We start from the raw sequence: 23229 nt of genomic DNA on the forward strand, positions 1-23229 counted from the left end.
TTGACCAACTCTATATATAAAGTGTCATGAGATAACTTTTTTGTTGTGATCTGGCGCTATATAAATAAAATTTGATTGATTGAGTGATTTAATTGGTTTTCCCCTGTAAGACGCTTCGGAAAAAAAGCATCTGCCAAATGCATAAACATAGACATAAACATTTGATATTATTATTTTGTATCTCAGACCCCTGTTAGAAAAGAAACACCTGGACTCAACGTGCCCATAAGTGTACAGAGCACATTGTTCATCCTGAACCTCCTCAGACTGAATATTAGAGGAATGCTGCAGTGATTAAAATAACTTCAGCTGCTTCAGGAGGTGATGGTGATGGACACTGTTTTTCCACTGCCACTCTCATGCCACTTGATAAAACTTGATAAATCCTGCAGACCTGGTGGGTGCATCCCACCCTCAACCCCACCCTAAACCCCTCCCCCTCCCTCCTCCCTCCTCCTTCACGCGGAGATGTGGAGTGAAGTTTGCCTGCGGCGCAGTCCACTCAACATTTACTGTATTTCACGCGGGGAACAGCAACAAGAGCCTCCGGAGAAGCTTGACGGGGAATACCGGGGAATATCTGACAGCACACACATACACACACAACCTGTATTTTTCCTTCCTTTTCCAAATAAAGCCGGTTTTTTAACGGGTTGATGTGGACAAACTAGCGCGCGCTCGGGTCAGTAGGACAGCGGCTCGTGCGCGGACTGGTGTCTTGTCGGTGGGAGCGTCTTTTTATTTTTATATTATTATTATTATTTATTTATTTTAATATCTAAATCGGTCCTGGAGAAGAACAGACCACATCAGGAGGAAAAAGGAAAAAAAAAAAAAAAAAGCAGAAGACAGCCCCGCGTGAAAGTGATCAAGAGTCAGAATGAATAACAACAAAATCGAGAAGGAGAACGAGCAGAGTGAATTCACCAACCACGAAGAAGAGGTACGTACCCGCACATACGCACCTGGTTCCCACTTGTTTTCAGACGATGTGTGACCCCATAACGACATGTTCGTATAAAACAGCAGGCTAGTGCTAACAGCTGACTCATGACGAACATTTCCTACTTTCACGCGCACAGTTTCACCCTTCCAGCCCCTGTTGGAGTCATCGATTTAATGCGCGAGCCGCTGTGTCCCACTCATTTTTTTTTTTTAATTTCTTTTTTTTTTTTACGCTGTAACCTAGTTTTATTTGGTCAAACTTGCTTCGCCAGCTGGGATATTATTAGACCAAATGTACTGTACAATAAGTAGGAAACTGTTTTATCACTGAATTCTGCACCTGATGTGTGCGTAAATGAAAAACTTATGTTAAAGTCAGGGTAAAACTTCAAGGGCCATAGTTAATAATGAAAGGGGTTAATATAGATGAAGGATTAATAAGATGGTTCTGGGTCACTGCAGGGGCGTCAAAGTCATTTTAGTTTAAAAAAAAATATATATATATATATATTATAATAATAATAACTACAAAAGCACTCACCTCCGCCAAGGCAGATCTGTCCCCCCCATCACCACCAAAATTTAATCATTTGTTCCTTGTGCCAGTATCAACATTTCCTGAAAATTTCATGAAAATCCATCCATAACTTTTTGAGTTATCTTACTAACTAACCAACCAACCAACCAACCCCCAAACAAACACACCCTGGCAAAAACATAACCTCCTTGGCGGAGGTAATAATAATTTTTACATCTGCAAAGTTTCATTAAACATGTGAATAACATGAATAACCTCACATATCGTAAGTGGAATTTTAACAATATTATGCATCTGTTTATGTGCATTACAACTTACAGATCACAGTGGATCTAATACACAAAACTCTTAATAACAGGCAGAATGTTGATAAAATTGCTCACACTTCTCTTAAGACATTTCATATTGTTTATATTTGTTCAAATTATTCCCATTTTTGTGAAGGGATAGTTTCAAAATCTAAACATTTTCATGTAACCTTACTTTTTTATACTGAAACAAAGAGGAAATTTGGAATTGTCATGATTTATACTGTCTTTTCACTGAATTCAGCACCTGATGTATGCGTAAATGAAAAACTTGCTGAAGTCAGGGTAAAACTTCAAGGGTGATAGTTAATAATGAAAGGGGTTAATATGGATGAAGGATTAATCAGAAGGTTCTGGATCACTGCAGGGGTGTCAAAGTCATTTTAGTTATTAAATAAATAAATACACAATAATTTTTTCATCTGCAAAGTTTCATTAAACGTGAATAACATGAACAACCTCAAATATCTGTGCAATTTTAACAATACTATGCATCTGTTTATGCACATTACAACTTACAGGTCAAAGTGGATTTACAAATACACAAAACACTTAATAACAGGCAGAATATTGATAAAATTGCTCTTACTTTTCTTAAGACATTTCATATTGTTTATATTTGTAGAGCCGCAACTGATTAATCAACTCAAAGTGATCCAAAAAAATCATTCAACCATAATTCTCCTGAATCAAAGCTTTGTTTCCTTCATTTCTCTGCTGTTAAACATTGGTTCCACTGTTGTGTTTCACATGGATGCTTATTGTGACGCACAAAGAAGCTTCAATTCAGGAAAACTGCAATAGAATATTTCCCTTCAATCAATTCGAGTCGATTAATCGAATCGAGAATTTTTGCATTGACTTCAAGCACCTAGTCGATTAATCGGTTGCAGCTCTATATATTTGTTCAGATTAGTGCCATTTTTGTGAAAGGATAGATTCTAAATGTAAACATTTTCATATAATCTTACTTTTTTATACTGAAACAAAGACAAAATTTGGAATTGTCATTATTCATAGTTTATAATGATAGGATTTTACTTGTCTAATCCACTTTAGATTATGTGGAACCTGAACTAAAATCTCATAAATTCATCCCACGGGCTGGTTTTGGTCCTCGGGCCGTATGTTTGACACCTGTGCTGTAGCTGATAATTTAGTTTGAGAGCGGCTCAGACTTACTGTACCATAAAGCCAGACTTCACACAACACTAGAAAGCAATAGTAAAGGGAATATCTAAGCCAGAGTCAATGAGTTTCTACTGAAGCTGAGGGAGCAATTGAAGTTCTAACAACTGCTGCTGCAACATGTAGGTAATAAGTCTTTGTTGGCCAGATCAGTGGAAGGAGAGTAAAGCCCGTGTGTGTGCACCGCCGTGACTAAATTACACCTTAACATCCTGGAATGATAATGTTTGTGTGAGGTTGAGTTTCTGGTGGAAGTTTGTGTACTCTGTGTTGATGGAAAACAGCCCAGTTTCTTCCTCAAACATCAGGATAAATTGCTCAATCTGGATCCACTTCCATAATATCTCCTTTCTTGCTAAATACATGTGTAGTTCTTCGCATGGGGTGATTTTTTTTGGCGCGGAAGCAGCTCCAGCCAAGCGACAGACTTGTTATTTCAGAGCTTCACCGTCCGCAGCCAAAGTGATGTAAGAAAGGTAGATCAGATTATATCAGATATTTCTCTTGGAGCAATTTGATTAAGGCTCCGTGCACCGGCCGTCGCTTTGGAACTGAGCAGTCAAACATGCTCTGCCTTGATGTAAGACCATATTTGGTCTGTGGTCCTGGTTACTATGGATACGGGGGGGGGGTTGATGTACCACCACATAGATGATGTCAAGAGAAGAAACGCTCACCTTTTGACCTGTAGGAGTAGAGCTGCACAGTCGTTCACTGTTTTTACAATCACTTCATTGGTTTGAGTCATAAGCGTCTGATTCTGACTTAAAGTTGAATATATTCTGTTTTGTTTTGATTTGTTTTGTTTTTTTCCCTTTTTCCTCTGTGACGTTAGCTGAATATGTTTGGACAAATGGGAAACATGATTGATATTTTACAGCTAATTAATTGGGAAAATAAACAATAAATTGGAGTCATTATAGCTGAACTCAAATTCTATGTTTCAATGATTTTTAGGGCTGTATATAATAAAAAAGTGATATTATATGTAATTATATGGATGCCCTGACTGCAAATTTCATAGCTAATACTGATTTATTTGTTACTTTCTCTTTCTTTATGTTGTTTTTAACGTTATTTAATAACATTAACAAAGAAATCATCATTAGAAATATAAAAATAGTTCATATTTTAAACTATTTCAGCTCCTCTATGAATGAACACAGAATCTAACATAGAAATTTATAAAAAAAAAAAAAAACTAATATAACATGACAGATATATATTTACTGATACTGATTTCAGCCGATATAAAATGTGCATCTGTAACCGTGGACGATACTATGAGTCTTTTTGCTTGTTTATTAAGGAAAAATAAATACATAACTGATCTCTTTGTTTTCTCTCCAACTCAAACATACAAACTGGGGCATTTAATGAGTCGACTAATCAGACCAGTTTAATGACGTCATTGTTAACACGTGTCCTCCATCACAACCAAAATAACAATAATAATAATAAATGTTGACCAGCAGTTTAACATTTTTCTTTAATAAAACACTAAAAACTGTAACTGTGACATGAAGACAAAACAAGACTCATTCTTGACTAAAACTATATGTAATATATAATTGGAGAAACCCATTCAGCATTATTACATAACAAAAAAAAAGGTTGCATTTGGAATTTTTGCTTATGGAGAAAAACTGGTTCACAGGAATGATCTCAATTTTCCATTTTTGGCATTTTTCATGCAAAGAAATAATGAATAAAATGAATTCAACATAATGACTAGTAATACGGGCTTTACTTCAAATGACTGTAAAGGAAAGTGTCTCAATAAAAACCAAATAAGTCCAAAGATCTATGTTGTATTTCTACACACACTGCAAAAAAGGTTTGGAAAGCAATGCCATATGTTTTTTAAAGGAACAATAAGGAAATGTTTAGTGTATTGACTTCCTCATGTACAAAACCAAAGGGAGTTGAGTACTTCAGATAAGGCTGAAAATATAATATCTAGCACCCAGTTCCATTAAATCTGATAAAGTCAAACAAAAGAGCATGACGACATGTTCTCAAGATGCAGAAATGGTGCCTTAAATGTTAGTTAGTTGGAAAAAAAATGTGTAAACTATGCTTTGACTAAATGACTTCTACATTATATGTAGAGCTGCAACCGAATAATCGACTCAAAGTGATCCAAAAAAAATCACTCAACCATAATTCTCCTGAATCAAAGCTTTGTTTCCTTCATTTCTCTGCAGTTAAACATTGGTTCCACTGTTGTGTTTCACACGGATGCTTATTGTGACGCACAAAAAGCTTCAATTCAGGAAAACTGCAATAGAATATCTCCCTTAAATCAATTCGAGTCGATTAATCGAATCAGGAATTTTTGTATTGGCTTCAAGCAACTAGTCGATTAATCGGTTGTAGCTCTAATTATATGTGCACATCCCTTTAAAAAAGTCAAACATCTTAAATCATAAACCTCGAAATTACAGTCTTTCATGATTATATAAATGCCTGAGCTGATGAACTGTGAAATGTGTGATTATCTGTTAAACCCTTTCACCTAGGGCTGCAAGTAACGATAATTTTAACAATCGATTAATCTGTAGATTATCTTGATAACTAATCGATTCATTGGATAAACACAAAAGACTCAATTCTCAAAAATCGGTTTTAACCCAAAGCAATACAGGCTGCAGACAAGTTACTAATGATTACATTCTCGCAATGGCTTCGGGTATAGTTAGCAAGCACTAGCACACTACCTAGACTTGTTATGGCTAGAGACTAGCTAGCTATAGTCTTCAACCAGCCCCAGTTATAGGCTATCAAACTAGCATTATATGTATTAGTTCCAGTCAATGATAGGTAACGTTAGTCTGCTGGCCTGATAAACAGAGATTGGATGAAAACGTTATAATTACAACTATAATGTCTAACTAGCTAGCAGGCTAAAGTAATCATGACACGTAGGCTATCTTAAGCTAGGTTTACATTATGTTCACAATGGACATGGCAGCCCTGTTTGCCCATAACATAGTGTGCTGTGGGATTTTGTGCATTTTTTTCTCCATATTCAAGTTTTGTTACATAAACGGTGTTGCCATGGCCACCACGAACATAATGTAAACCCAGCTTTAAAAATCTGTCCTGGCGTCCAAAGCCTCAGCCATGCTGCTCTGTGTTTTCCTCTTACACTATACAACATGCCTCAATACTAACACACTCAAGACCCAACGAATCGACTGCCGAATTCGTTGCGAACTCTTTTAAGAATTGATTTGGATCGATTTAATCGATTCATTGTTTGAGCACTACTTTGACCTGTTAATGTTGCTGATTAAAAGCTGACCCATGGCCCAAAACACACAGTCAACATATTCTTTCATTTTAAACATTCCGACGTGCATGTATATATCATAACATACCCTCCTTAGACTCAGGAAAGGAAAAAAATGTTTGTTTTTTTTTACATTAAATAATTGTCTTGATTGGAAACAGCATGACACAGCATTTTTTCAGATACATTTTCTATTTTTTTCTCAAGTGTCCTTTGCAATGGACAGTGTTTTTGAATTAAATCGTAAACTCTTGTCCCCTACAGAGGACATAGACGCATTGCAGGGTCTTAGGAGGACATTTCTCTGTCATTAGTATTTCCAGTATTAATCTTTTTCCTGAATCTGCGTCCATAACGAGGACTAGACCTGAGTGGTCTCTCGCATGGTCTACGAGGCAGACGTTGAGACAGACAGACAGAGAGAGAGAGTAATGGCCAGAGGAATCTAATGGTTCTGCAGAAGTTTGGAAGCCATCCAGACTGGCAGGAACTAAAATGTACTTGGCTGAATTAATGTAACTAAGGTTAGACAGCACCACTTATCTCTTTATGCAATAATGGGTGACATGTGCAGGGGGAGGCTGTTCTTCACACAGACATGGGGAAGGATACGTTCAATGACACAGTTTATAGGCAGGTGTGGGTCTGATCACAGGAAGACGCACACTAGACTGGGATTAACCCCTTTAAGACAGGCCGCCTTGGTGTCTTCATGTTGTCTTTGCAGTAGAAGTGTCAGAAAATGTCTTTTTTTTGCCAATTCTTTTGCACCTTTGTTTTCAGAAAGAACTTAACTTTCAATGTTTGGCCATTAATTATCATTATTATGAATGAAAAGAGTGTTTAGCATATTTATTATCAGAAACAACTGTAAATGTTCATGACAAGACTTTCTGAGATTGCAGGAATAAACTTTCAACTCTTTTACATCTGCTCAAACATGCTTGAACATTAAGTATCCATATTATTAAGACTTGCTGCATCTACTCTTCATCTATGTTTTGAAGCCGTAGAAAATCTATCCTGTGACATCCAGATTTTGTCAAATCAGAGGTGTTTTAACACAAATAGGAGGGTTAAATGCTTGACTGACAGCAGCAATTGCCAATCACAGGTCAATTTCTGTCAAGTATCCATATTATGGCTACGTAATTTTTGTCATGTCCAGGCGTTTTTTAGCCTCTGTACAGTCGTGGAAAAAATTATTAGACCATCGAAAGTCATCAAAAACAATGGTTATGCAATCAAGTACTAACTCCTGTGTGTATCATGTAACTAAAACAGACAAAAGAAAACATGGAATGCCTAAAAGCACTGTTTGTTTTTTTTCAGTACAATGCCATAGATTTTGACATAAGAACTTAAGTAATTTTGGTTATTATCAAGAAAACCATGGAAAATGGCGAGATATCAGCTCTGGAATTAAACTCTTATGAGCTATTTTTGTTGTTATCATTATATTTGTCCAAACAAATGTACCGTTAGTTGTACCAGACATTAAAATGAACAAGAAACTGAAGAAAACAAGGGTGGTCTAATAGTTTTGTGGCGACTGTAGAAATCTCAGAAACTTTCTACTTGTAATAGAGTCCCACATTGTTGCTGTAAAGTGTTATGTAGTGTTGGAAAGGTCAGGATCTCAGGTTTCCAATGACATTTGAATTGTGTGGCTAGCGCAAACGGTTCTGGAGTTATGGTAATTTGAATGCTGTGAAGTGCAAAATGTAGTGGTGGTGAGATTGCAGTTGTTAAAGGGTTAATGTGGTTAGGATTAGGGTTTGGATTAGGGCTATATAGTGTCGGAAAGGTCACGATCTCAGCTTTCCGTTGACATTTAGATTTAATGAAGAGCGCAAACATTTCAGGAGTAGGGGTTTAAGAAAATATCGGTTCTGCAATATATTGCGATATTTCATTTCACAATACTGTATCGATATTAAAAAGAACTCTATCGATATTTTTAGGTATTTATTCGAATGCAGGTATTGTGGAGGTTCATTTTTGTTTTGTTTTTTTTGTTTTTGTTTTTTATTTATTCTTATTTAACACTCTTATTAAATAATGTTAGTTCCTTTGCTGGGATTGAACTCAAATAATGTTCTGATGTTTGTTCTGAGCTAATAGAATATGAACATTTGAACAGGATCTTAAACTGTAATGTCTGTAAAACATCATTTCAGTTTGAACACAGGAACATTTTGTGATATAGCATTAGATCCTGTTGGGATCAAATAAAAATGTCTTTAGTATTTGTGCATATTTCTGCTGTAATTCAATTCTTCAAGGAAATAATCATAAAAAAAAAAGTGATATATAATGGTATATCGCAATACTGTTAAGGGGTGGTGTATTGGCAAGAATCTGGCGATACAATACAAATCACAATACTAGGATCACGATACGATATGTCACAATATATCATGATACTGTTAAAAAAGGCAATTTTTTGTTTGTTTCTTTTTAAAAAATGATTATATCCTTGAATAATTGAATTACACCAGAAATATGCACAAATACTAAACACATTTTTATTTGATCAGAACAGGATCTAATGCTATATCACAAAATGTTCCTGTGTTCAAACTTAAATTATGTTTTACAGACATTACAGTTTAAGGTCCTGTTCAAATGTTCATATTCTATTAGTTTAGAACTAACATCAGAACATTATTTTAGTTCAATCCCAACAAAGGAACTAACATTATTTAATAAAAGAGAGTTAAATAATAATAAATAAAATATAAACAAAAAAGAAAAGCAAAAAAACAAAAATGAACCTCCACAATATTGGCATTTGAATAAATACCTAAAAATATCGATACAGTACTTTTTAGTATTGATACAGTATTGTGAAATTAAATATCGCAATATATTGCAGAACCGATATTTTCTTACACCCCTAATCGTATCGTGATCCTAGTATTGTGATTTGTATCGTATCGCTAGATTCTTGCCAATACTCAGCCCTATTCAGGAGTTATAGTAGTCTGAATACTGTGAAGTGCAAAATGTAGCGCCGGTGAGATTGCAGTTGTTAAAGGGTTAATGTGTTTAATTTCTCAATACGAAGGCATGACTTGCAGTTTTTGTGCGCTCCCTCTGCAGTTATATCTGGTTGTATATAAGTTTTATGCGTAATCACAGAATTCCTATCATCAGAACTGTAAAATGCCTCCCAGCTTTGTTCTCAACACGCCTAAATAACCATAAACTATGAAGCCAAAGTTTAACAGCTCCACTAGTATGACTCTCACATGCTAAACTACACCACCCCCCACTTCCACAGTGCACTCTTAGACTCAATGGATCACTGATTTGCACCAGTAAAGCGCCGTATCCAAGCAGGCTGGACCTCATCACCTAACTCAGGGGTGTCAAACATGCGACCCGGGGGCCAAATCCAGCCCACCAAAGGGTTCAATCCGGCCCGTGAGATGAATTTGTGAAATACAAAAATTACACTGAAAATATTAACAATCAAGGATGTTAAAATAATTTTGGGTCAATTAATTCTAAAGTGGATCAGACCAGTAAAATACTATCATAAAAAAAAACTATAAATAATGAAAACTGCAAATTTGTCTCTTTGTTTTAGTGTAAAAAATGTAAAATTACACAAAAATGTTTACATTTACAGACTAGTCTTTAACAAAAAAGTGAATATCTGAAATGTCTTAAGAGAAGTATGTGGAATTTTAATAATATTCTCCATGTTATTTAATGTTTGGTGTATTTGTAGATCCACTGTGATGTCTAAGTTGTGATTTACATGAATAAATGATAAACTAAGGCGTAATATTGTTAACATTGCACTTATTTTACTAAAGAATTTTCAGGTTGTTCATATTTGTTCATGTTATGGTCAAGTACAATTCGTAGATGTAAACATTTTAATTAAGGAATTTTAAGTGTGTTTTTGCGTGTATTGTAAGATATTTAAGCGTATTTAATTGTATTTTTGAGTGTATTGTAGGATTTTTGAGCATATTTAAGTGTATTTTTGCGTGTAATGTAGGATATTTAAGCGTATTTAAGTGTATTTTTGTGTGTATTGTAGGATTTTTGAACATATTTAAGTGTATTTTTGTGTGTATTGTAGGATTTTTGAGCATAGTTAAGTGAATTTTTGTGTGTATTGTAGGATATTTAAGCATATTTAAGTGTATTTTTGTGTATTGTAGCGTTTTTGAGCATAATTAAGTGTATTTTTGAGTGTATAGTAGGATTTTGGAGCATAATGAAGTGTATTTTTGTGTGTATTGTAGGATATTTAAGCATATTTAAGTGTTATTTTGTGTGTATTGTAGGATATTTAAGTATATTTAAGTGTATTTTTGTGTGTATTGTAGGATTTTTGAGCATGATTAAGTGAATTTTTGTGTGAATTGTAGGATATTTAAGCATATTTAAGTGTTATTTTGTGTGTATTGTAGGATATTTAAGCATATTTAAGTGTATTTTTGTGTGTATTGTAGGATTTTTGAGTATGATTAAGTGTATTTTTGTGTGAATTGTAGGATATTTAAGCATATCTAAGTGTATTTTTGCGTGTAATGTAGGATATTTAAGCATATTTAAGTATATTTTTGTGTGTATTGTAGGATTTTTGAGCATAATTAAGTGTATTTTTGTGTGAATTGTAGGATATTTAAGCATATCTAAGTGTATTTTTGCGTGTAATGTAGGATATTTAAGCATATTTAAGTGTATTTTTCTGTGTATTGTAGGATTTTTGAGCATAATTAAGTGTATTATTGTGTGAATTGTTGGATATTTAAGCATATCTAAGTGTATTTTTGTGTGTATTGTAGGATATTTAAGCATATTTAAGTGCATTTTTGCGTGTAATGTAGGATATTTAAGCATATTTAAGTGTATTTTTGCATGTAATGTGGGCTATTTAAGTGTATTTAAGTGTATTTTTGTGTGTGTTGTAGGATTTTTGAGCATAATTAAGTGTATTTTTGTGTGTATTGTAGGATATTTAAGCATATTTAAGTGTATTTTTGTGTACTGAAGCATTTTTGAGCATAATTAAGTGTATTTTTGAGTGTATTGTAGGATTTTTGAGCATAATGAAGTGTATTTTTGTGTGTATTGTGGGATATTTAAGTGTATTTTTGCGTGTAATGTAGGATATTTGAGCGTATTTAAGTGTTTTTTTTTGTCTGTATTGTAGGATATTTAAGCATAATTATGTGTATTTTGTGTGTATTGTAGGATATTTAAGTGTATTTTTGTGTGTATTGTAGGATATTTAAGCATATTTAAGTATATTTTTGTGTGTTGTAGGATATTTAAGCATATTTAAGTGTATTTTTGTGTGTATTGTAGTATATTTATGTGTATTTTTGTGTGTATGGTAGGATATTTAAGGATTTTTTATTTTACGGAATTTACTCTTTACACTCAAAAGTTCTTATCCTATTGTTTGTATTATGGTCCGGCCCACTTTAGACCATATTTGGCTGAATGTGAACCCTGAACTAAAATGAGTTTGACACCCCTGGTCTAACCTCACATGCCAACCCAAGCTCCTCGGTGCTTAACGTTTATCTCCCGTGGTCTGACGCTCCCCAAACATGGTCCTACAGCGGGCGAAGGTATGCAGGTCCCAGCCCCGACACCATCTAATCTGGCCAGCTGATTTCGATAAGCGTCGCTATCAGGTGTTCTGGATGCTTTCACGTAGCGCGGCACTCGGCGAGGTGACAACGGCCTCCGACCCGGCGAGTCTCAGAGATAGGTTTTGAAGTCCACCGCAAATTCCGGACCATGTAAGGAGAAGACGCGAACGAGAGCTGGATTACAGTCTTCGAAACCGTAATTTAAGCAGAAGAGGCGGTCGGCGTTCGCTGCAGAGTCAAGAAAGGTATAAGGCTGCCATGAGGTGACAAATTCAAGAGGCATTTGTGTTATCATCGGGTAACGCGACCTGACAGAGCACGCAGTGAAGGAACAAACCGCATTCTGTAAAAGTTCATCTCCAGCAGCATCTTTAAAGTATACGAAGGTTTATCTGAGGACGAAATTAACCCGATGAGTCAACGGCCTTTATGTCGACTGTCACATTTTAACGTAACATAATAGAACATTATTGCGCTGGTTTACAAGTAAAAAAAAAAAGAAAAAAAACCCAGAATGAAAGTAGTGAAGGTTTAACAAGTTTGACTCACTAATAAAGAAACACTCATTCAATATGTTTGTGGAATAAGACTTTATCATATATGTTGAAAATATCAGAGAACCAGCACTGGTCGTTTGTTTTCAGTTCACGTGATTAAAGTGTGTAAGATTTAACCCATTTGATCAATGCAGAAGGTGTGATTAGTAATTACATAAGAGAGTTTATGAAACGAACAGAAGATAAAAACAAAGAAAAGCAGAAAAAGTCAATGTTTCTAGATGATGATTTCTCCTTATTCTTATTCTTGTTCTTCTTCTCCTTCTCCTTCTCCTCCTCCTTTTCCTTCTTCTTCTTCTTCTCCTTCTTCTCCTTCTCCTCCTCCTTCTTCTTCTTCTCCTTCTTCTCCTCCTCCTTTTCCTTCTTCTTCTCCTCCTCCTTCTTCTTCTCCTTCTTCTCCTCCTCTTTCTTCTTCTCCTTCTTTTTCTCCTCCTCCTCCTCCTTCTTCTCCTTCTCCTTCTTCTCCTTCTTCTTCTTCTTCTTCTTCTTCTTATTACTATCATCATCTTCATCATCTTTTTCTCTTCATCTTCTTCCTTCTTATCATCTTCTTCCTCGTCCTCATCATCATCTTTTTCTCATCATCTTCATCTTCTTCCTCTTCATCATTATCATCATCTTCTTATCCTCATCTTATCATTATTATTATTATTGATGCTTTTTATAATTATTTGTTATATCATCCATAGACTGTATATTATTATGGGATGGAGGAACTGTGATGTCACCCATTGTCGCTGAATTACTGTATGGTAGTTTTTGTGATGTGGTCATCTTCATATTTGCTTTTTTCCCTCCACATCCCTCTTCTTAAAGATGTGTTTTTCCCATAATTTTTTAAAAACAGAACTAAACTCATTGTCCCTGCTATATAACATCACATGACTAACCGGATGCATCACGTGAATATGCAACCTTGAAGTGTAATTTTTCCAGACCAGCAGGGGTCATTAATTATGAGAGTTACATCAAACTAAAACACTTTTGGGGTGCATAAGTGCATAACCAAACAAACAAAAATGCATAAAAATCAAATATTTAAACAAAGATGCATATTTCAGTGACAGCCACACAATGAAATAATGGAATTAAATGTGATAATGCATTAGGTCAGTGGTTCCCAATCTTTTTTGTCTTGTGACCTCATTTTAGCATCACAAATTTCTGGCGAGCCCAGACATTTAAAAATTTATTTGTTTTTGATCATGTAATAGTTTGCTATACTATGTTGCAAATAAACGTTAATTTTAGACAACATTTAGGGCTATATAATGTATATAATGCAACTTTTTGGTCTCTGATTCTCAGTTTCTCTTAGAGATGTTTTAGCGGGGTCAGGCGGGTGAAGAAGTCTTTCCATTATCTGTTCGGTCCGGTTTTCTGATTGCGACTGTGTCCGGGCAGGTCGAAGCGTATTAACGCATGCGGTCACATGATCAGGTCAATCAATAGAATACAATAGAATAGATCTTTATTGTCACTGTCACAGGAAAAAATGAAAATCAGTTTAGCAGCTCAGTTCAATTTAGCAGCAAAACACTTAGTGCAAAAGGGACTGTATCAGAAAAATAAAATAAAATACAAATATCACAGTGTTAAGAAAAAGTGGACTGTGCAAGGGCTTCAGAATAAAATATTAATCAATCAAGGTTTGCCCTCTATATATCCTGCATTTTATTTGAACTTGATTTTTATTAGGAAAAATGTGTGGTGTTTTAATTATAATGAAATATATATTGAATCACTAAAAAAAAATCTTTTTTTATTTTTATTTTTATCAATTACTAGAAATTCCAGGCGACCCCAAGGTTGAAAAACACTGCATTAGGTTATTGAAATGATTCCATTGTTTCAAGTGTTTCCAGAATTTGTGACCATATCTGGACAAAACTGGAAAAAAGCTGCAGGAGCCCAGGGAATCATGGGAGAGCTAAATGCTAGCTGGAAAACTGTGAACTTCATTAAACATAATAGAGTCATTTTACGGCCTCGTTAGTGGAACCTGTTAAGCATAGCGACAGTGGGGTTCTCTGTGGTTGGAGGAAAACTCCTTCCATTGGATAATTACTGCAGCGATGAATGCGTTTCAGGTGTTTAACTCTTTAACTGATGTATGAAGAGCTTCTCATGTCTGAAGTGTCCATTAGTTTGATAGAAGCATAATGACTGGACTGTTTAATGGATAAAGGTCATGTGGTCTGATGAGTCCAGACTGACCCTGTTCTGAAATGATGGAGTGATTACCCATCATGCCTAGCGTCTACAGTCCAAGCTTGTGGGGGTAGTGTTATGATCTGGGGTTGATTCGGTTGTTCAGGTCTAGATCCACAGCTTTATATCAACGAAATGAGGGAAATAAATGTGATATTGCATAAAGTTATTGAAATGATTCTGTTGTTTCAAGTGTTTTGAGACATTTTTGGTCGTTTTAAGTAGGGTATCGTCTGCCGATGTGGCATTTGTTAGAAGATTGTACTGGAGTTAGTAACGAGATCTGGCCAATTTGCCGGGGGGGGGGGCAAACGTCCTGCCCCCTCAAATTAAAGTTTCTGAAGATAGGGAAAAGCTGCACAGCATCAGGAGGCTAAGAGGAACTAGTAAAGCGTCTATAAGTTTCACTTTCTCTATGCGTGCACTTATTATGAGGTCCGGTAGTGATGCGCAAGTCGGTCGGTAGTGATGCGCAAGTCGGTTTTTTTTCCTCCAAGGCTTTTGTGGAATTATTTGACCCGCCCGGTGTCATACTTGTTTTACTTCAGGTTCCACATTCAGCCCAATTGTAATCTCAAGTGAAATAATAGTGTAATAAACTATAAATAATGACTCTAAATTTAAATCAAAATTTCATTGTGAAAAGTCCGTATCGGATCGGTATTGGATCGGCAAAACTATTCCCAAAAAAAAAATCTGATTGGATTATTAGCAAAAAAATCCAGATCGGGACATCACTAGTTTTAAGGCTATAATATGTCACTTCATTCATTCATTCATTTATTTTATTCACATATATATTAAAAAAATCCAAGTATAAGAACATTACATTTTGCATTTACATTATGTGAAATGGGACACCCTGGGAAGCTGAAGAGCTTTTGAGAGGGGCCCAGACACAAAGAATAAATACCACATGTAACAATAACGCAACACATTTTACAGGAAGACAAATCCAAAAATACCCCCCCCCCTTTTCAAGCATCCACAGTCTCACACAGTACAGGTTTACATGTTAAGCACATTGATCCACAGTCTCACTCACTCACACACACTCACATACACAAAATAAAATACTGTTAATATTAATAATAATGTTAATTCCTGTAACCTAAAACTAATCTAAGCCCTACTCCTAACAAGGTCCAAGTGGTCTAGTCACCAACAGTCTTAAAACAAGTTACATATAGGCACTTTAACACTTTGATGCACGAATTATGAGAACCTTGGTCAAGATTTTTTTTCCTGAGTGTTTTTATTCCTCTTTAGGCATGAAAAAAACAATGAGATTGATTTTTTTTTTTTTTTTTTTTTTTTAATTAACCTATTTTTCATGGAATTACACAAATGTCCACTCATTTGGACACATTGTGTTTAGTTTTGAAGCAAATAAACATGTATTTAAAACGCAATATCAGAAAGTGATATAGGGTCAGAACATGGTATTCAAAATCCCTCTGATGGGACATTTTTAGAAACAATTTGACAGATTAGTGTTGCTAAATAACCCACATTTTTACTTTTAAATTCATTTTTGCTTTAGTTGGTCCATAAGGGATTATCCAAAACAAGGAGCTCTTTTATATTGAAATAAATGTTGGAATGGCAATCAATTAAAGTTCGCTCTCTGACGGGACATTCTGACCCTATACTGTGTGAAAACTATGAAACAAAAACATTTTTGATGCAGCTAATCTGATGTTTTCTCACCTTTTATCATACTCTAATACTAGTTCTTACTCACTTCATGGAGATAATGTAAGAAAAAAAAACTTTTTGTTGAAGAAAACTGTTAATTACAGTCTAATAACAATTACCAATTGATTTACACTCAGTCATGTTACTGTAGATCAGGTTTATTAAGAACATAGAGTTACAGTAATGGTATGGGATGGTGCACAAGCGTCCACTGTTGGCTGATATGGAAGTAAAACAACAAAACCCATGAATATATAAGAGAACAGCTGGAGAATAACTGTCCACTGTAGTAACCAATATGCATGAAAGGGTTAAAATGCCTAAAAATGCCTAAAATTAACTCCTTCCATGTCATATATTCTGTTGTACTTGGCTACTTGTAATGCCTTACACAACTGCGATACAGCAAAAAGTAATCTGTTACCGTAATGCATTACTTTTGCAACATGGCACTCCCAACACTGATGCTAACACAGTGCAGAAAAATAACCATTCGTTTGCAGACTCTCTCTTGATGAGTGAGTAAAAGAGTAAATAAATGTAAGAAAAGTAAAAACAGGCGGTCCAAACTGTCAGGAGATGGAATGCATCACAGCCGTCAAAGTCACCAAACTCAGCTTGACCTTTGACCTCCTCGTTACCACTTTCCCTCCCGCTAACTCGCGTTTACCTGCTCAACCTCCTCTGCGTCGTCGAACTGCACGAGTGGATATTCTGAAACCTCTTCGAAGCTGCGTTTGTAAGGGTCGAACCCCGTTGGACGTCCAAACAGAAACAGAATATCACTCAAGTCGAGTTCAGCAAATGTGGCGTATCTCCCCGGGGTGTAATTGGATTGTGCTTGGCCTGCGTCGGGTATCCACCGGGTCCTCTTCAAATAGCAGGTCATGTGGCCGGCGTGACCTTTTCGGAGAGGAGATGTAGGTGGGAGCGACGCTGCTGGATGAAGCCGAGGAGAGGGGGTGTGCGCGACGGCGTGGGCATGTGTGTGGTCGGGACGTGTGTGCGGATCTATGAAAAGGGCACGCAGATATATTAACGCTGTGTGACATGAAACGCCATCAGAGGGGAGCGTCCAGGCTAAAGAGGCCGCGGAAAAACACCAGGAATCACAGAACACCCTATAGGAGTCTGTCAGAGAAATGTGTGTGTTTGCCATACCTGCTTATAATCACCTGTTAGACCCTTCATATGACCTGATACCCCATGTGTTCATACCCAAATGTGCAGAACATTCTCATCTATCAGTAGAAAAAAGACTCATCTGGACTAGAACACTGGGAAGGAAAATGTTAGATGTGAGAATTCCGATTTTTTTTTTTTTTTTTTTTTTTTCCAATTTGTGAAAACAACGCTTTTTCCACAAGTGGAGTCATGTGAATTAAAAAAAAAAAAGGATGTTGATGGATGTTACAAGCGAAGAAGAGTTTTAAAAGAAACATTTTCAAGCTGTTTTCAACACTTTTCATTGGTTAAATATTTCGAAAGCCATCAAGCCAGTGTGAAGACTGACCAATAGAAATGTTTTATGACAAAAAAAAAAGACCAAAAATGGGCTCACGAGGTTTCTTCCCAATAGCGATGATATGAAAATTAGCCAAATAAATAGAAAAACAATGCCTGACAAAAAAAATTGTAAATTTTGTTTGTTTGTTTGTTTGTTTTACATCACGTTTAAGAATTGTAAATGAATACTGATCTTTCAGTCAAACACCACCAGTGAGGAAGTCACATAGAAACCCATAGAGACCCAGAGAAGGAGGGGTATGTTGCCTTCAGGGACCGACCAGAGGCTCTGTAAATCTGGAAACTCACCACAGACAGAACAGACGACTTCTGCACAAAACAAAGCATGAACTGATATCTAAATTATTTTAATGCATGTTTTTTTTTTGGGTGGAGATATTAACAGACATCTGCGATGCATGGGTGGGGGCTACATCACACAAAAAATATATGATTAAAATAGAACATCAGCCTCTTTGTGATGTTTAATTAGGAGCTGTAGAGACCATACCTGCAAGTTACAGATACAAAAACGTAAAAATGTTATATAAGAATACAAGTATAAAGAATCTTGAAATATATATAATGTTGAAATATTGAGCATATCAGAACTATGAAGAAAAGAGTGGTAAACAAATCCCAATATGTTCATATTTTAGCATCTTTAACCCTTAAAGACCCAAACATCCACCATCGACCAAAACCATCTACTGATATAAACTGTCCAATACCCGTTGATCCACTAAAACTATTAATACATGTAAATAATTGGTGTAAAATACAGTTTGTCATCTTTTCATGGTCATCAGATATGACCCATTTGGACGTTCAGAGGCTCCGTAGTTACCATGGAAACACCGTCATCTTCTCATTGATTCACCAGTAAAACCCATGGAGTTGGATCAATGACAGTGGATGAAGACACATAGTTTATATTCAGTTAATGATATGTTTTACTTTTTCTTGATTTTGATCTGTTTTAATTCAATAAAATACCTGATTTTCACTGAATCATGCAAAAAAAAAACAAAACAAAACAGGATAATATTAGAGATAATGGTGATTAATCAATTAGAAAAGTTTAAATATAGAGAAAATAAAGACTCATGATTCCTGAAATGTAGAAAGTCATGAAAACTGAAAATTTCCTACTTTTCAGTTTAATAGCCACTATTTTATCATTGTATTTTTTGTTTTACGTGAGAGCAAATGAGACATCAGAAAAGATTATTATTGTTCAAATTTAATGTTGTGCTAAACAGAAAATGAAAACGCTGCTTTACAAAGTCTGATTATCCCTTAAAATTATACATGTCCTTCTGTAAATGGAAGGATTTTTCCACTCATTTATGATCTGAAGTCCATTCTAATAGCGTTAGTGGAAAGAAATAAAAAGTTCTCCACATAAACTAAACCTATATGAGTATTTTTCATTGTATTTTTGTTTCAGAACAGAGCCAGTGGATCCATAATATACATCTGCTGATCTATTTCTGTCCTTTCACTGACTGGAGTCTCTTTACTCAGCCATTTCCTGGCTATTGATTATTTTTTTTCTCCCTGCTACTAGTTTTTGTATGAAGTATCTCTCCTGCTGTAATGTTTAAGCTAACATCAGATGAGTCCACTGATCTAATTCTTAGTGAGATATTAACTTCACTGTAGCCTCACATTGCTTTAGCCATTGAATTTATTTGAATCATTCACATTTTCTTGATGAAAATCTTGACAAATGCCTAAAGATGAGAGTTTAGACCTTTCTGGTGCAGCAAAAAAATCTAAATGCAACCTGAATATTCACAATTAATCTGTTGGGCATATATTTATTGTGGAGCAGAGCAATTTATTGTATTTTTACCTTGCCTTTTTTTCTTTGTTTACACTTGAGCAGCAAAACTATTGTTTGAATTCATACCTAATTAGGTTTATATATTGCCAGTGACCCAGAATAGATGTGATTGCAGTTTGGGAAAAGTTGGTCGAAGTTCCAATTTTTAATGAATTTTAAAAATAGTTTTTCTTTTCCCATTTACTTATAATAGGCAAAATTTCAAATGTCTGTTGCAGCAAAACAATTGGTTCACTTCATTCCAAATTGGGTTTATAGATTGCCAATGGCCCAGAATAGATGTCATTCCATTTTGGGAAACATAGGTCAAAGTTTCAATTTCTCATGAATTAAAAAAAAAAAAAAAGCCCCCCATTTACTTATAATGGGCGAAATTCCACATGTCTGTAGCAGCAAAACTATTGGTTGAATTCATACTAAATTGGGTTTATAGATTGCCAGTGATGCAGAATAGATGTGGTTAGGGCTGAAAGATATATCGTCATCGTATCTATATCTAGATATGAACATTCAAGATATTAATATCGAAAAAGCAACGGTATAAACGATATAGATTTCCCCCGCGCTCACCCTGCATGTACAGCTCTGGAAGTCAAAACAAATTTCAAAATGTTTGATTGGAATTTATTTATTCATAGTTTATGTTAATGTTGATGACTGGCAGTGAGTTCTAATAAATAAAACTGCACTTTCCACATTCTTTTGTATTATAATGTTTGTATTTTTCTGAAAAATGCTTGGTTTTCACCAAACCCGTAGTCATATCATATCGTATCGATATCGCAATATCTGGCATGAATATCGAGATATGAAATTTTGTCCATATCATTCAGCCCTTAGATGTGGTTACATTTTGGGAAAAGTTGGTCAAAGTTCAGATTTTTTAATGAATTTTTAAAACTTTTTTTTTCCTCCCATTTACTTAGAATGGGTGAAATTTCAAATGTCTATAAAAACATCAATTTTATTTCAATTTACTTCAATCTTCAGACATATACAGAGGCAGTTGATAAGTTGACATCACCACATGCATAGACATGATGACATCATCTGGATCAGTTCCAAAATAAGCTACAATACGTGCAAGGGGTGGGGTTTGTTTTGCCTGGCATAAGGGTGTAAGAAAATATCGGTTCTGCAATATATCATGATATTTCATTTCATGATGATTCAGGGACAGTAAACTACATATTCTTTCCACAACTAATAGAATATGAACATTTGCGAAGGGTCTTAAACTGTAATGCCTGTGAACATAATTTTGTTTATTTATTCATTTATTTATTTATTATTTGTAACAAAATTTCATTTTTACAGAGGGAAGTTTTGTGATATAGTATTAAATCCTGTTCTGATCAAATAAAAAATTGTTTAATATTTGTGCATATTTCTGGTACAATTACATTTTTCCAGGAAATATTCTCTTAGAAGAAGAAACAAAACAAACAAAAAATATTGCCTTGTTAATAGTATCGTGATATATCGCGATATATTGTATCGTGGTCCTAATATTGTTATTTGTATCGTATCACCATATTCTTGCCATTACACACCCCTACCTGGCACCACTTTTTCATGTTATCAGTTGTTAAAATACTCTTTTTACTAAAATTATATGCCATTACAACTGGAGAAACTCACTCTTAATAACATATTACAATAATCACATAGATGGCTCCAGAGGACTAATCGCAATTTTGTGATTTAGGTACTTTTTTTTACCATTTTCAGAAGCAAAAACCATGATTAAATTAATTCATTATGTTCCACAACCATAAGTTCTACTCATTGCCTGTTAGTGGTGCATTCATTTACCTAAACTTATTTATATTTTATTATTCATATTTAGCCTTTCTGGGTTTTTTTTTATTGATATTAGACATAGAAAGTATAATAGTTTTAGTAAGTTCATGGACTCAAAAAAAAAGTGTCCAAAAAAGTTAAAAAGTCAGTATTAAAACAGTTCAATATGTCCACACTCAGGTGGGTTTCTGTTTTTGCTGAATTTCTGGAGAATAATAAAAACTGATGCAATCCATCTGAAACACTGCTGTGTCACTGTTACTAAGTAGAATTCTGTGACACTGTGTGATATATCTTTGTTTTACATGGTGTTGAATCATGTTTTCAGTTGAGTCATGTGTTATTAACTCACGATTACACTGCATAAACTCTAGATTTCTCCAAATTTCCACATTAACATTTGATAAACCCAAGTCAACAGGACGTAAAACATCATCTCAGTTATTTTTAAGGTGGAAATGTTGGATATCATCATTCGCGCTCTAGCCGCCGCTCACAAACTCTAATACCCTGTGTTTGTCTGATAGGTTGGAGTTTATTTATAAAAGCGCCGGGGAATTGTCATCTTATCTTAGCCATTTGTCAGCTGTGCGACAAGAGGTATTTGAAAAGACAACAACAAGGCTTAGAGTCAGGAACGGCTGGCAAAGGAGCCGTGAGAAGAAGAGGAAAGAAAGGTTCTACTGAAGCTTGGGCAGCACATATTTCGATAAATATATATATATATATAAATATATATCACTAGAGCTAAATATAAACTATTAAAAGTGAGTGGCAGTAAGGAGGGGGGAGGGGCCTTTCATATGGCATTGTTTATGTTGTCGTCTGGGCTTTGTAATCATCATGGGTGTCAAACATAAGGCCCATGGGCCAAAACCGGCCCCCTAAAGGGTCCAATCCGGTCCATGGGATGAATTTTGTGAAATGGAAAAATTACACTGAAGATATGAACAATCAAAGATCTTAATGTCATTTTAGTTCAAGGGCTACATACAGACTAATATGATCTGAAGTGGGTCTTGTTTTAGTGTAAAAAAAAAAAAAAGCAAAATTCCATGAAAATGTTAAAGTATCCTTTATAGCACAGGTGTCAAACATGCGGCTCGGGGGCCAAATCCGGCCCACCAAAGGGTCCATTCTGGCCCTTGGGATGAATTTGTGAAATGCAAAAATTACACAAAGATATTAACGATCCTTTTATTTCAGGTTCCACATTCAAATCAATTCAATCTCAAGTGGGCAGGACCAGTAAAATACTATCATAATAACATATAAATAATGACAACTCCAAATTTTTCTCTTGTGAATGTAAATATTTTCATGTATTTAGACTAAAACAAAGATTAATTTCGCAAAAAAATGTGACTAACCTGAAAAAATACGAACAACCTGAAATGTCTTAAGAGAAGTAAGTACAATTTTAACAATATTCCACCTGTTACTAAATGTTTTGTGTGTTTGTAGATCCACTGTGATCTGTAAGTTATAATGTACACATGTAAATGATAAACTGAGGCAGAATATTGCGAAAATTACACTTATTTTTTCAGTTTGTTCAAGTTATTCAAATCTTTTGAAGGGATAGTTTGTAGATGTAAACCTTTTCATAATGTTAATTTAGTTTTTTTGCTCTAAAACATAGAGAAAAGTTTGGAGTAGACATTATTTATATATTATTATGTTATAATTTTACTGGTCTGGCCC

General features: G+C 35.0%; 1 long non-coding RNA gene across 1 annotated transcript in view; it reads left to right on the forward strand.

The window, feature by feature from the left end:
• The first annotated feature begins 482 nt into the window (after positions 1-482).
• Positions 483-23229, forward strand: part of LOC115416537 (uncharacterized) — a 64779-nt gene continuing 42032 nt past the window's right edge. The window contains exon 1 of the long non-coding RNA XR_003934994.1: positions 483-943. This is a non-coding gene — a long non-coding RNA (uncharacterized LOC115416537). The remainder of the gene's footprint in view (positions 944-23229) is intronic.

The sequence above is a fragment of the Sphaeramia orbicularis genome, unplaced genomic scaffold (genome assembly GCF_902148855.1).
Source record: "Sphaeramia orbicularis unplaced genomic scaffold, fSphaOr1.1, whole genome shotgun sequence".
NCBI classification, from domain to species: Eukaryota; Metazoa; Chordata; class Actinopteri; order Kurtiformes; family Apogonidae; genus Sphaeramia; species Sphaeramia orbicularis.